General features: G+C 34.4%; 1 long non-coding RNA gene across 1 annotated transcript; it reads right to left on the reverse strand.

Moving 5' to 3' along the window:
• Positions 1 to 10942: 10942 nt before the first annotated feature.
• On the reverse strand, positions 10943 to 13585 carry LOC139701708 (uncharacterized). Its single transcript, XR_011704239.1, has 3 exons — positions 13497 to 13585; positions 11668 to 11693; positions 10943 to 11006 (listed from the first exon to the last, which is right to left on the reverse strand). It is a non-coding gene; the product is annotated as an uncharacterized lncRNA (long non-coding RNA).
• Positions 13586 to 16549: the final 2964 nt, after the last annotated feature.

Raw genomic sequence — 16549 nt, forward strand, 5'->3', positions numbered from 1 at the left:
GAGCAAAGAATTGTCTAAACCCATCTGGGGACATGCACTTTGGGTGACCTAAAGTTTTGCTGCTTTGTGCATACCCATAAACTTCTGTAAAAATGCCACAGCAGTTAATTTGGTTATTACCAATAAATATTAGCGAGTAGGTAAATTTGCCAATATAGAATGTATACTCATGAGGACTGACTGTATACATTATCTCTAGTTCTCTGAAGAATTGTTCAAAGTGGCATTACAGAGTCATAGTACTGAAAAAAAAAAAAAGAAAGAAAGAAAATCTGAGGGAAAAGAAGATATGTCATTTGCTTGTGATCATAGAACTGTTTTCTGGCCGAGTCAAAATTTGAACCCAGGTATGTTTGATCTTAAGTCTTCTTCTTTCCTACAAACCACACCTCTTCTCTTTAAAATAAGGGTATATTCCATTCAAATGCATAAAATTAAGAAGATTATAGATAATATTTCTAACATATTACCATTGTACTCATGAAATCAAGGAGTTGAATGGTGAATATGTTACTTTCTTAGTAATTACTAACTAAATGTGAATTGTTGTCGTTCAATCAGTGTATAATAGAATGAATGCCTACATTATCTGATAATGTTCTGCAATTAAAGGATACTGCAATTAAGGGAGTGACTAAGAGACTTCCTTTTAAAAACTGCAGAAGGTCACACCACTAATTCATTTAAGGGTTTATTAAATCTAGAAGCAATGTTAAGACCCTGAATGATGCAACTGTCAAGTCAGAACTCCATAGCTCTCAGCTGCTATTTGCCTAACAATAGTTGAAAACTAGTCCAGAAATTTACCTAGGGTCTGACAATGTTGCATTTTACCCTGTGATCCTGAAAAACACAAAGAACCACCCTTTCCCATATGATTTAGGTAAAACTCCAGTTGTTCCCTTGTTTACCTATGACAAAGCCAGGCACGGTTTCCAAATTCTTTATTTTCCTATATAACAGATTACCTGAACTGTTTGTCTCTACAGATCAAGCCAAACAAAAGGCTTGCTAACTTGACTTAAAACTTCAGTTAAGCTTTTCTCCTTCATACAGCATCCTGAGTTTGGAGATCCACCTTCCTCTGAGCTAAAATCAGAATGAGAATCAACAACCCCACCCCACCACCCCCCAAAGCCAGCCCTCCCCAGATCACTGACCATAAAGAGGACATTCCATGATCACCTGTCTGACACCAGTTTTTTCAACCTTGTTTTTACTCCTCCCAGTGAAAGAAAGGCCTTTCCTGTGTGACCTTTGAAATGCTTGGAGATGCTGTTTGAAGCCTATTGTCATGGCTCTTCTTTCCCCTGTAATTACCATTTTGAATAAATCCTCTCCTTACCTCAACTGAATTTGTTTTTCATTTGACAGTTTCTCTGTCATAACATTCTGGTGATAAAATAAGATTAAAAACAAAAATTCAGATTGCAGTCTTTGAAATACACCCTTTTCCAGACATAATCATATATAATCATAAGACAAATGACATTTTCTTCAAGGTGCTTTTATTCACCCTAGTGAATTTAAATTTGAAAACTAACCACATTCTCTGAAGTAAACTTACATAAATCTAAGGAGGTTTTTAGCTTTGGATTATATACTCAAATTTAATTACAAGTAATTGCAGAGACATAGATATGTTTCAGCTTCTAAATCTCTTAAAGAGAAATACAGGATACCAAACAAATTGTTACAAATCTTTGAGTGAAAAACTCAACCTGAAGGCTTTTAATGTAGATATTAATTATGAATTGTTTGACATAAAATGAGTCTATATATAAACTTATTCTAAGTTATTAAAGTGACCTAAAGATTGGCATTATTCCTGCAAGTAGTTTATGTTTGATATAAATGAAGCCTTGGTTTGTTCATGAATTGCTTTCATCTTTGTTAGACAAAAGGAAGATAGTGTTTATGACGTAGTCTACCGAGTTCTAGATACCATGCTGATTAATTTCATGTAGATTATTTAAGTCTCAGAGTCTTATTAAGAGAAAAAATTATATCTCAATTCCTGAAACACTGAGTCTAAGACCTTGCAACTGGACTTTCTAGCTGCAAACTATCAGAGGCAGACCAAGAACACAAGACGTACGTGCTCTGTTAGAACTTTTGCCATATCTCCAATGAAAACAGACTTAAAATTTTCCACAGCAATTCATGACTAGAAAAGCTAATACTTTACTCACTCAAAAATGGATTTCAAGGTAGAAAATTTGCAAACAAGAGGGTTCTATGGTCAACAATTAAAATTGGATTTTTGTTTGCTTTGAGAAATGACTGTTGTGAGCACAGATACTCTGTAATCAAAAGTTCCCTCAAATATTAATGGAATGAAAACATGGCTGTCTCTTGAAGTCCAGGAAACAATATTACCAGGACCTTCTTTCTTGACATTTATTTGGTTCAAGATTCTAAATTAGCTCCACGATGAAGACTCTAGTTCAAGAAAGGAGTGTTGCCTTTTTGAATTGTGAAGGAAAGTTTTCTGTTGGAGTATCATGAGAGTTGTTACTTTATTTAAAAGAAATTCCTACTTAGAGGAATTCTTCATAAAAACAAAAAAACCTTACAAAAACGTTCTTATAAAATAGCAATTGTAAAATAAAAATATTAAAGTCAATCTTAAAAGAATATAAAAATTTCTGAGGTAAAGTTGATAAGCTCTTAAGAAACCTAAAGATCATACATATATTTACCTACGTGAAAATGTATAGTTTTAAGTACTTGAAATCTTTCTGCAATGCCCTTAAAATTGACATTTTCTTTCTTATTCCCCAACTTTTTCTCTGGTAAGGACTATCTGTTGTAGAAATCTGAATTACATTGTCATCTTATTAAGAAATTATGAGTAATAAAGAGAGAATGCTTGCTGATAGGAATAAAGGAAGTTGAAAAAGCATGCTTCATTGAGGAAAGGAAAGAATTTGTGATTTGTAAACCAGCCTTTTGGTAAGGATGGACTCTAATAGAGAAGTTGATGAAATATGGTTCATTCTAGTCATCTAAACTTCAGAAATGACAATTCATTTTTATAAAGAGAGTTTAAAGAACTATGCTAGGAGGGCTATTCTAGCTCAGTTGGTAGAGTGCTTGCCTCACATGCACAAAAAGACCTGGGTTCAATCCCCAGAGCCACTAAAAGAAAAAGAACTATGCTAGTAATTAACTATTACAGGATAATGAACTATTGCAATACAACATGTATAAATTATTTGCTGCTTTAAAAATACTTAAAGTAAAATGTCAAGGATGCCTTGTAATCTTATAATTTTTAAAAATCAACATATATCCTATTGTTCTTTTTTCAAATCATAATCAACTTTAGCATAGTCCAGGTCACCACTAACTTTAAAAATCCTTTTGTTCATAATTCTAAGAAATATGGGAATTGTGTAGTTCAAAAGAACTTTGGTTGCTTTTTGTTCTCCCTTCCTCACAATCTAGAATTCTGATTTTTTTCTTTTCAGATAGCCTATCTTTTTTCTTTAGTTGGATACTTAATATTTCCAGTGTTGGAATCTTAGAACACTTTAAACTGACTTTTGTGCCTTTGAGTTATTGTTGCCATTCACTTTCTTCTCTCTCCTTTTATTCTTGTGCCAAAATGCAAGCCAAATGTGACTTTATAGAATAACACAATAAACTATAGGTGAAACTGGGTGAGCAATATTTGCATGGTGTCATAAGAAGTATAACAATATTTTCTAAGGATGTTTTTTAATGTTATGCCATTATATGCATCATGCTTAAGACAAGGCCATTCAGTTCTGATAAGTATTCATTTTTGGAAATCTTGCCTTGTAAAAAGCATTCTGATATTCCAAGGAAAAATGACATTTCTTGTCAATATTCAATGTTCATGTAATTGGTAAAGTGTCATTGGTATTTCTCCTCATATTAGACGTGATACAGTTTGCAAGTGATCCTAGAAACATTTCTGGAAAACATTTACTTGCATGTGTGTTTTCTGTAAAAATATGTAATATATTGGCAATTTAATTATATTAATCACAAATAATAAATCCAGTCTGTCCTCACAGCAAATGAACCAACACCTATCTTTTAACCTTGCAGATAAATTGCATCAAAAAGCAAACAGCACTCAGAATCACATTTAGCAAGCAGAAAATCAAATGAAGAAGAATTAAATAGGTAACAAAATATTTAATAACATGAATTCCTTATTACTTATTTTTTTAATATGGATTTTAATTTTATTTATTTATTTATATGTGGTTCTTAGGATCAAACTTAGGACCCCACACATACCAGGCAAGTACTCTACCACTGAGCCACAACTCCAGCCCCCCGCCCCTTATTACGTATTGTAAAATGCTTTTAAGAGTGCATTTTTATGTTTATTAACCATGAATACAAAATCTTACTATGCTGATCATCAAAATTTCTTGTTTCTTAAAAATTTTAGTTACATGATATCATTGCATATAAAGTTGGATTAAAAGCTATAGTTTGATCATAAATAATGTAATGTCTATTTATGGTCAAACAAAGATAAAATGTCTATGTATTTAAAGTACTTATTTGTGAATAATAAAGTTTTGATTGATTCTTTCTTCCCCATAAATTTCTGAATTTTCAAAAATTTCTGACAGAAAATATGCTAACTTAAATGAGAAAATAAATATTAATGTTTCAAAAACAAAATATTCCTTATCCTACAGTACAATAAAGTGTAGAAATATCTATTTCTACATTTTAAAGTCATGGGTCCATTAGGTAAATATACTAGAAATGCTACTGGGAGCAAAAGAAAGGAAAATGGATCCTTATAAAGAATGGCTTATTAAGGGAGATTTTCCTGAGAATAAGACATTTTGAGAAAAGAAAAAAAATGAAAGGCTTTTAATAAAATAAGAAATTCATCTTTAATAGAGAAAATATAGGAAGTGAAGGTACCGAGTCATAAGAGTATGGAATACCTAGGGAGATTATAAGCAGCTAGATTCTCAGGCAATGGAAATATATTACAAGCTAGTTTGGACTTGACAGCCTGTGGTTTTGGATAATGTTCCAAGGAGGCAGCAATAAAGAAAGCAAGGGTTTAGTGATGTCATTATTGATTGATAATTGAATCTCAGAGATAATAAGTGTGACCTGTGTTTTTATCAATGACACTCTTTATATCACACAAATGTACACTGATATTTGTGATGATGCAGTAAGTAGCATGCCTGCCACACAGCAGTCCTCTTCAGGGGTAACTGTCATTCACTGTTGGTTTTGCTATTAAAGCAGGAAGACATTGCAGAAACAATGGTAAAAAGACTAGGAATATGTGAGAAAGGCAGACACTAGGTCTGAATACTAATTTACACACTAACTGTGTTACTATGACCAGTTATTTAACTATTCTCAGCTTCCCTTTTCTTAATTTGTAGTACAGAAACAATAATACCTAATAGTTTTTAAAATAATAGAGATAATTAATATAAAACAAATAACACGGAAATCAACATGTTGATTTTTTTTTGTTTTAATAGAAATACAAATACTTTGTCTTCTACTTTACTTTCCATGAGACCATCAGAGGCCAGCAGATAATTTTCTGCAATGGAGAGAAAATAAAAATAAAAATAAGTGACAGGTAGATATTTTACATAATCAAGAGAAAATAACTGGGAGGAAAGAGCTTAGGGACAATACAAATGGTTAATTCTGTCTTGTTAATACCATTTCTAGCAGATACTATTCAGTATGACTAAAGGACAAAACAAAAAAGGAGCTTTCATATCAGGAAATGAAGAGAGTCAGCATCTTTCAGAAAGAGAGAGAGAGAGAGAGAGAGAGAGAGAGAGAGAGAGAGAGAGAGAAGGTATGCTTCACGATGTTAGAGCTTCTGGGTTGTTCAAGTTCTTTTTACAGTTCTGGAATTTTCAGTACCAATATGGAACTCACAGCCTTTAAGGATATATACATTTTCAGAAATTCTCAGAGGCCTAACTTATTAATTACTAGCATTATAATACCTTCTATTCTTAAATGAATATACATTATCATTAATCACAAAATTGACTTTCTATAAAAATGTAGAATTTGAATAAAAAGATTAGCAAAAACCACTGCAGCTCTGAGATTCTATGATTCTTTTTCATTATATCCAGTTGTTTGCTACTAATGAAAAAATTCTAATTTCAGCCTTCAGGTGGATAGTTTTTCTTCTTCTTCTTTTTTCCTTTTTACTGCTCCAGGGCTAGCTAGCAAAAGGATTACATCTTGAGACTGCTCACCTGCAAAAACTAATTAGGTCATGGAACTATACTGATTGATCATGATAGGAAAATTTTAGAGGTATCTGAATTTATCTTAAGAAAATCCTTCTTAGCTAATAGACCAACTTAAAATACATTTTTTGGGGAAAAAAAACAGCCAATAACTTTTTTGAAGGGTGGAGGGATACTGAAGATTGAACCTAGGAGCACTTAATTAATGAACCACATCCCCAGTCTTTTTAATTTTTTTTTTATTATTTTGAGGCAGGGTCTTGCTAAGTTGCTAAGGCTGATCTCAAACTTGAGATACTCATGTCTCAGCCTACCAAGTTGCCGGGTTTACAGGCATGTACCACAGCACCCAGTGCCTTAATAAATTTTATGTAGGAGAGTTTGGTGAGACTTCATATGTGTATGTGAATTCCAACTGGATGAGCTTCAGTACTCTTGTTGGTTTTCCTAAGGTAAATGGCAGGGTCTAATCTTTCGAAAATTGAAATATCATCTTCAGAAGATTGAATGTTTTGTTGCTGTTGTTATTTTAAGTTATTTTTTAATTTTTATTCTTGTTAGTTATACATGACAGCAGAGTATAATTGGACTTATTTATACAAACATAGAGTACAGCTCATTCTAATTAGGATCCCAGTCTTGTGGTTGTACATGATGTTGAGATTCACAGTGGTGTATCCATTTATGTACATAAGAAATTTATGTCAGAATAATTCCCTGAGAGGAGGGGGGAGATTCAACCTTCTGCAGATGGATATCCAGTTTTCCCGGCACCATTGGAAAGAGGTTGCCCAATATATGTTTTGGGTGCCTTTGTGGAGAATCAGATGGCTATAAATCAATGGCTTTATTTTGGAGATCACTGCACTGTTTTGTTGATAGGTATGTCTATTTTTTACCAGTACTATGTTGTTTTGGTTACTATAGCTCTTTAGTATGCATTGAAACAAGGTATTATAATGCTTTGTTCTTTTGTTAAATATTACTTTGCTTATTTAGGATCTTCTATGATTCCACATGAATTTTAGGATTATTTTTTTTCTATTCCCGAAAGAATAACAGTGGTCTTTTGATAGGGATTACATTGAAAATGTAAATCGTTTGGGTAGTATAGCCATTTTAACAGCATTAATCCTTGAACATGGAAGGTTTTTCATTTTTAATGTCTTCTTCATTTTTTTTATCTTTTTTTTGCAATTTTTATTGCAAACTTTTTACAACTTTTTGGTTAAATTTCTCCCTAGTGCTTTCTTTTTTTCTTTTTCCTGGAGCTGTTGTAAATGAGATTGCTTTCTTTATTTTATTTTATTGATTTTATTTAAATGTCAATACATGACAGTGGAATGCATTACAATTCTTATTACACATATAGAGCACAATTTTTCATATTTTTGTATATAAAGTGTCTTCACGCCAATTCATGTCTTTATACGTGCACTTTTTTTGCATTACAATTCTTATTAAACATATATACCACAATTTTTCATATCATTGTTTGTATATAAAGTAGGTTGATACCCAATTTGTGCCTTCATACATGTACTTTGGATAGTGATGTCATCACATTCCACCATCCATGCTAATTCCCTGCCTCCTCCCTTCTCCTCCCACCCCTCTTCCCTATCTATAATTCAAATATTCCTCCCATGCTCCCCCTCCCTACCCCACTATAATTCAGCCTCCTTATATCAGAGAAAACATTCAGCATTTATTTTGGGGGGATTGGCTAACTTCACTTAGCATTATCTTCTTCAATATCATCCAATTACCTGCAAATGCCATGATTTTATTCTCTTTTATTGCTGAGTAAAATTCCATTGTGTATATGTGCCACATTTTGTATCCATTCATCCACTGAAGGGCATCTAGGTTGGCTCCACAGTTTAGCTATTGTGAATTGTGCTGCTATAAACATTGATGTGGCTGTCTCCCTGTAGTATGCTGTTTTTAAGTCCTGTAAACTTTTTTATGAAACTACTGATTATGTTTTAAATAATAATTGAATCCAACATTTCTGGACATTGAGACTAAACTGTAAATATCTTAATAAAACAATTTGTTCATAGGTGATGTATTGTTGATATAGGGATCTGTTAACATTGTCCTTCCCAACAAAGGAGATTTCTTGGAACCTTACAATAGCACCACAAATCTATAGGGTAAAAACAATAACACATCAGATTCACAGAGCTGGAAAGTAAGACACATGAGCAACATGAAAAGACAAGGGAAGAAAGTACCACAAATAAATCAGGACAACACATTATTAGAAGCATTGGCAGCTACAGCAGAAAAAAAGACAAGAGAAAGATTTCAGGATATACATGGTTAAAATGTTTTGGGATTTCAAAGAAGACATAATATAAAAAATACAGGCAGTGAAATATCACTTTGACAATGAGCTACATAAACAAATCCAAGAAGCAAAAGTTCACCTCAAAAAGGAGATAGAGGTTATACAAAAAACAAACCAATGAAAAAACCCCAAAATCCTTAAAATAAAAAAAAAAAAATTAAAAACTCAAATGAAACCATCATCAACAGAGTAGACCACTTAGAAGATAGGACATCAGATAATGAAGATCAAATAAATAATCTTGAAAAGAACATAGACCACACAGAGAAAATGATAAGAAACCATGAGCAGAACATTCAAGAAATATGGGATAGCATAAAAAGACCAAATTTAAGAGTTATTGAGATTGCTTTCATGATTTCTTTTTTAATATGTTTATTATTATGTATATAAAGGTTACTGTTTTGTATGTTGATATCATATCCTATGATGTTATTGAATTCAAATCTTTAAAGAAAGATTGAAGAAGATTCATAATTGGATAGAATAAGAACCATTTAAATGCTTAATACTGAAAATATGCATTGGCACTAGTAATGACCTGCCCATAAGGTGATTCTGACATTCTTGATTATACTACTAAGGCTTTTGCAAGGATGACATTGGATCTATCTATCTATCTATTTTTTCTTCTATTTGTTTCATCCTTTTGGAGAATACTAATATAACTAAATCCTTTTAGGATCAAATATATGAAATCTAGGTATTTCTCAAAAATAAGAAATGAAAGAAAGATTAAAAGGAGAGAAAGAAAAAAACTTTGCAAAGAAGTGAAAGACATTTGTCTGTCTTCCAACAAGACAGAAAAGTGGCCATCAGCTAAGGGAAGGCGGACAGCAAGACTTTTTATCCAACAGAAATTTCAGAAAATGTTTAAATTGAAGTTAAGGTTTTGCATTCATGTGGTAAAACTCAGAGCACCATGGGAAGACTGGCCACTCAAGGCTGCTATAGATAGCTACTTGGGCAGAGTCCTAGGGACTCTGAAGGTAGAATACCTGGAATAATGTCAGTCTGCTCAGGCTCCCATAACAGAAAAATATGGACTTAATGGAAATTGATTCTTCAACCATAAAGGAAGTTAGAAGTCCAAGATCAAGATTCTAGGAAATCAACTAAACAAAATGAAGTTTCTCAGAGGGGGACTTTTCCTGGCTTGCAGACAACTGCCTCTGCTGTGTTCTTGCCTTTCCTTGGTGCAGCCATATACAAAGAGAAAAAGAGTAAGCTCTCAGGTGCCTTGTCTTACAAGGACACTAACCCTATCATATCAGTGCCTCACCCTATAATCTTGTTAACCCCAGTTACATACTTGGGGACCCAAGTTCAAGGATAGCTATGGTAGCAATTAGGGAATTGACATATGAGTTGTGAATGGACATTTTCAGTCTATACTAGCCAGGAGATTATCAAGCACATCCAGAGTCAAAGAAAAAACAGGCAAAAAAAAAAAAAAAAACATGAAAAGACAGCAAATGATGCACCCAGGGCAAACTACCTCTGATGACCTTAGACTTTTCCCTCAGCCACTAGAAGCAATGAGATCAACTCTGTTCTTGTCAAGGAGGGCAATTGATCTAGGTTATCTACAGAAACCTCCTTATAAGACTTAAAGACGACTTGCATAGCAGGTAGGGTTTCATATAAAATGTGATTTACAAACTGATTTAAAAAAATGGACTGGAGAGACTAAGTGACTTGTTAAATGTGACATGGGTTATTAGTGACGAAACAGCACCAGGCATAAAATTATATATGTGTGTGTCACACATATGTACACACATATATATGTATATATATATGATATACACATAAATTTATACACATATGTGTATATTTATATATATATACACACATATGCTGATACATACGTGTGTGTGGTGGGTTATTTAACATCTTTACACAAAATGTTATACATAAAGATGAAGCACATCTAATATTTCTAAGATTTAGTTTTCTATATTCTCAACTTTTCCATTACTCTTTTCCTTATTTCTATTCTCATTATGCTTTACCTCCAACCACTATCACTAGAATAGTTGTAATAACTAAAGGAGAGGTCAAATAACCTTGTAAAACTCATTGGAAATTACTCCCTATGTATTACATTGGCTTTCTAAATTCAGCAGTTCTTGAAATTCTATACTAACATGTGAGACAGAAATATCATACCCTGATTATACAACTTCAATTTTAAAAAATTATGCTCTCAGTTCTGAGTATATCATGCTTCAGAGACTCACATCTTATCATACAGTAAAGTCCAGAGCAGACTTGTTGCCAGACAAACAGGTGCTCAGTGAGATCATCTTGGACTTCTGGCAATTCTGCTTTCTCTTCCACCATCTTTGCATTTGCTTCCTGGTGATATCCAGATGGCTGCTCAATTCCAGGTTTCATGTCTGCTTTCAAGGAGAGAGACAGGGGAAAAGGAAGAAACCATACACTGCTATGCAAGTCTGCCTTCTTCAGGAGAGCAAAACCCTAAATTTGTATTCATTGTATTTTTCTTCTCCAGCTACAATCAGGATTCTATTAACAGGGGACATAATGAGAGGCATTAATGGGTGCCATAAACCCCGATGACAGGACAGATACTGTGCTCCATCACATGCGGATTCTTTGCAAGGATCATTGGCATCAATGCTAAATAGGGGTGTACCTTTTGTTCACCATCTCACTGACTTGGTTTGCTCTTCTCACTCTTTATTGGCATTGCATTTGCACATTCAGGCACTAACTTGAAGGGAAATTTATTGTGGATTTGCAGACACTGGAGCCATGTGAAGCAATTATGGACATCAATGACTTCTGATGGCAACCGCTCTTAGAGAACATATGTCCCTTCTAATTGTTTTAGCTTCATCTCTACTACCTATGTCAAGATTTGTCAGAGCTTGGGTTGCCAATGATTTTTCCAAGTCTTAAGTATGTCATGTAAGATGCATTGTAATGTCATTTAGATATATTCATAACTGCAGTTCTAAAGGATGTCTCAAGGACATAGAGGTGCTCATAACCCTAGAAAACAATGCAATAGACAGATGGAAACTTCCTACTTACCTGATCCAGGACAGGAGAGTCCATCTCTGAAATCAGTGAGGGGAAAAAAAAAGTATGCTTAGGTTGTTTTTCACAGGAGCAAAATGGGAAAACAGTATTTTTATGGAGTGATTGTACATACAGAGGAAATAGCTTTACTGAATATTTTCCTTTGTACGATTCTCAAATTGGCACATTTTCTCTGAGCAAGCAATAAATAAGGTACTGCTAAAGAGGAAATTTCCAAAGATAGATGCATTACTGCTCACGTTTCCCAGTCCTTTGATTTATGTACATTACTTCTCAGAATACAAAGCATTTTTGGTGAGCAAGAAGGGCTGAATGTGTTCAAATGAAACCTCTGCATGCTCTTAAAAAGAGCTTCGACATGAGTACAGAACTGAAAATGAAAAATATCAAGGTGTAGCTGTATTCCACAGGATTACCACAGTGTCCTAGAACAGAGACCCAGTGCCAGTGGTTTTTCATGGACCCATCTTGGTCTCACCACATTCCTCCATTCTGCAGAGTACTCGACAGTCTGTTGGCAAACTCCCTCCTAATTACTTATAGGAACTGAATGTTGCCCTCCATAACTTTACTTCTATATCCCCTTCCAAGGCTGCTACTTGGTGTTGATAAAAATTCCATTGATGCAAATATTTTTACTTGCTAAAATTCTGTGGAAATTATAACTTATGAAATTGAGCATTTTCATCTAAAAATTCTAGTTCTAGGTTTGGTGATACAGCTCAATGGTAGGGCACTAGCCTGGTAGGAGACCCTGGTTTAAGTCCCTGGCACCACAGAAACAAATAAAAACACCAATTCTAAAAATTTTACATATTACAGTGGACAGGGAAACATTCAAAATTAAAGTTATATTTGGATTTTTAAAGTCTCATTATAATAGGTTTTTCATTGTGTATTTATGATCAAAATTTAGTCTTGATATTGTTTCTACAGAGACAATTTTCTCTACAATTATCTCTACAAAATCCAATTTTGTTGGATTGTTCTTAGGCCCAAATAAGGTTTATTATCTTCAGAAAAATAGGTGAAAAGTTATGTAATAATGATAAAATGGATAGGCTATACTTCCCAGATAGCAATATGTATCTTCTAATCTTTCTTCTAGCAGCTATGTGACCCCATCTCCACATCTACTGGAAATTTTCCCCCAGAAATTGCAAATTGTAGAGTATGTAGGAAAACTAGAAACTCCATAGATTAACTCCATAATTACCTACAAACTTTTATCTAGACACATCCTACCTGAATCCAGTCTTAGAACTACACAACTTGGGGCTGAATAATTCCTTGCAGTATGTGTGTGGAGGTGGGCTGGGAGCTTTCCTGTGCGTTGTGGGATGTTTTTTGGCATCTTATTACCAACCCTCATTCTACAACAACCACTGTCTCCAGACATTGCCAAATGTCTCCTGGGGGCAAAAATCTCCCTGGTTCTGTTTATTGCTGTGAATGATTAGGTTTGCACTTTGGTTAGGTTTATACTGTTAACTATATAATGACCTTAGGCAAGTCACTGAAACTCTTGCTTATGTCCTTTTCTTTAAAAAATGAGTATATTACCTTTGTTGCCTACACTTTAGTGTGGAAATGAGAATTAAAAATAAATGTCTTTAGGCAAGTCATTGAAACTCTTGCTTATGTTCTTTTCTTTAAAAAAATGAGTATATTACCTTTGTTACCTACACTTTAGTGTGGGAGAATTAAAAATAAATGTCACACTAGAAATACTTGTGGCCATAAAAAATCCTTATTCATATTTTTTTCTATAATAAAAGAAACATTTAAAACAGATGAATCAAGCCAGAGGGTCATTTTACCTCACACATGAGTGGCATTGAAGGGTTCTTCCTTGAGTCTTCTGGCCCCATGATGCTATGTGCTGGCCTCCTGCCCCCATGAAGTGAATGGACCTCCACAGCACAGCATCTCACAGCTGCAGCTGCTCTCATTTCACAGCAGGGAAAGGAGAAGTGGCACATGTCCTGAGGTTGCTTCTGGCAACATGTAGAAAGCCACTTGGGTACCGCCTGGAAGAACTCCAAGTTTCCCGCCTATCATTCAGGGTACCAAGTTCCCCTTCACCTCCTATTCCTAGCATGCTTGGCAGTCACTGATGAAATTAACAAATCAATTTCAAGCTACGAATGCTCCTGGTAAACAGAATGCACTCCTGCCAGTTGACTGTCTCTATGACGCACCACAACATGACAGGCGTGGAAATTGTGCCATCGGTGAGACAGGACAGAGTTCACACAATCAAACCACTGGCTGGATCTGACCTCAACTGTGGAAAATTTCTCTGCCATGCATTATGATAGCTCCTCTGACCATCCAAAAAGCAAGCAAGAAACAATCAAAAACAACTTCAAGTCTTTCCACCCAATCTTTCAAGTTGTCATGTTATCTTTTGAAAAAAAAATAAATAGTTCTATGGTTAAACTCATAAACCTCATTAAATAAAAATCTCCACTCTCAATTGCTCATGACACCATCATCCCCATCCTGGAGGCCCATGTAAGAAATCCAGGCACCCTCACCAAACCATCTTTTCCCTCACTCCACTCATCAATCAATCCAACAGCCATTGCCATTAAGAGTCTGTTATATTTAAATATCTACCAAATCCAGCCTTTCCTCCCATCACTAATGCCATTCCTCCTTCTACTACTCATCACTGTCATCTGAATTATTATAACAGTATCCTAAGCAATCACTCGGCTATACACCAAGTTATCCGCCCCCCTGTGGTCTAAATAGCACACATGATTCACTTTGTGTAATACAAATCTAATATCTCTGCATACTCAAGACCCTTCTCAAGTGAGAAACTGAAAGAGATAGGGTTCCTTTCTTTCCTCTAATACTAACGTACAAGGTAAAAAGCTGATAAGTAGCTGCTAAATGAATGTCCTCTTGGAACATTTGCCATATATGAATGCATTCCAGCAGGGGGCAGATTCTTACCCAGAAACTTCTCCCAACTGAGGAATGGTTGTCTGAACTTAAATGCTGGCTCTGCTTACTTGGTCCATTATTCAAAGAAGACATAGCCTAAAAGAAAATGATCATAAATAACATTAAAATCTATACAGGAATGTGTTTTAGATGGCTGAGATTTTTTTTTCAGTGTCTTTGAAATTACAATAGCATACATTCAAGGAGAATTCTGGTTCTATAACTGTGAGAGAATGTCTAGGATAGTGGAAAGAAGAGAGAATTAGAATCAAGAAAACCTGATTCTGAGAACCAGAATCCATTTCACATAATGTGTTATCTGCCCTTTGTTTCCTCATCTAAATGGAAAAGGATAACCCCTACTTGTGTTTACTAAAGGAAATACTGATACAAAAAAAAAAAGCACCATTTAAATATGAGGCATTACAAATGCACATCCACAAACAACATTTCCATAGAAATCTAAAATTTGTCCATGAACTCTAATAGCTTGAATAGTGTCAGTTTGCTCTTGAATACCCAGGTCATATCCAGGTTAACAACATTTTCTTTAGGTTTCTCCATAATTTCCCATTCACTATACCATTTAATCCTCTGAAAAACCCTGGGGCAATACACACACACACACACATTTTATTCTAATTACATAAGAAATAAACATGAAAAAAGGACTTAAACTTATTTACTATATCATTTCACTTTTTATTATTATTTAAAAAGAAAAGACAGTTACAAACAAACCACAGTAAATTTTTTTTCTTTCCTCAACATATCCAAAAAATACTAGGATTGAAAAATGGCTTACCATAAATTGGAGGAGGAAATCATTTATTCTTTTTTATTCTATTGACACAATTATCTCAAATCACCACTGCATTGCAGCAAATCTTGGTAGAGATCAGTGTGTTTATTTGAACACAACAGAGAATCTGCTGTCCAGGGTTAAGTGCAGAAAGTGTAGCATTTACCTTGGCACTGTGCAAATCACACTGGCACAGACATTGAATCTGAGAAATAGAAAAATCTTTAAAATCAGTCCACTAATACGAAGTGAAGTTTTACACTCTGGTTGTTCTGACATTTTATTTCTTATATTCTATGTAGCAGGACATGCAATAAGGAACTATCAGATTAACCATTGTCTCTCCTTGAGTATTTGGATAGCATTTTGGGATACATGCTGCACTTTAAGCATCATGGACCTAAATTGATTGAATTCGGAGATCCCACCACAGTATTTAGAAGAGCTGGACAATGCACATTGGCATTGTTTGGAGCCTACCTTAATATATTCAGCATGTATTTGTGCTGGATATTTATGCTACTCTGCTTTTGCATACACTATGTCTGTATATTCCATATCTGCATATGCTCTTTGACAGCAAATAAATATTAAAGGTAGAAAAGTCAGATAGCTAAGGTTTTGCTGAATTTAAGAAAACAAGCTGTTTCTTTGATTACTTGAACATTTGGTCCTTTTTTTCCCCCTCCCTTAAACAAGACACTGAAATTACATTGGCCCAACTTCTAAAATTATTTAATGTATCAGAAAGAAGGACAGAATTTAAATTTCTACATAAAATGCAAGGTAAAATTTTTATTATTATTTTGTTTCACAGAAAATAGAGCAAAGACAAGAGTTACAGAAAGCATTTCAGATGAGCAGACATAGGGTCTGGGGTAGAGAATAAGCTATTTGCTTGGATGAGGTAAAGATACTTAAGTGTGACACAGTTATGACAGATGATTCCAGGAAGGCCTTAACCTAAGCAGGATGCAGGGATTAATACTGCATTGTATCTGCCGCTATGCATTGACGTCTATTACCTGTCCTGACATAAGCCTGTCACTTTTTAGGCATCTTAAGCATATGAACTGCAGTTGTTTGTCTCTTGATAATATATGTCTGGAGGAA

This window comes from Marmota flaviventris, chromosome 14, assembly GCF_047511675.1.
Source record: "Marmota flaviventris isolate mMarFla1 chromosome 14, mMarFla1.hap1, whole genome shotgun sequence".
Classification (NCBI taxonomy): Eukaryota; Metazoa; Chordata; class Mammalia; order Rodentia; family Sciuridae; genus Marmota; species Marmota flaviventris.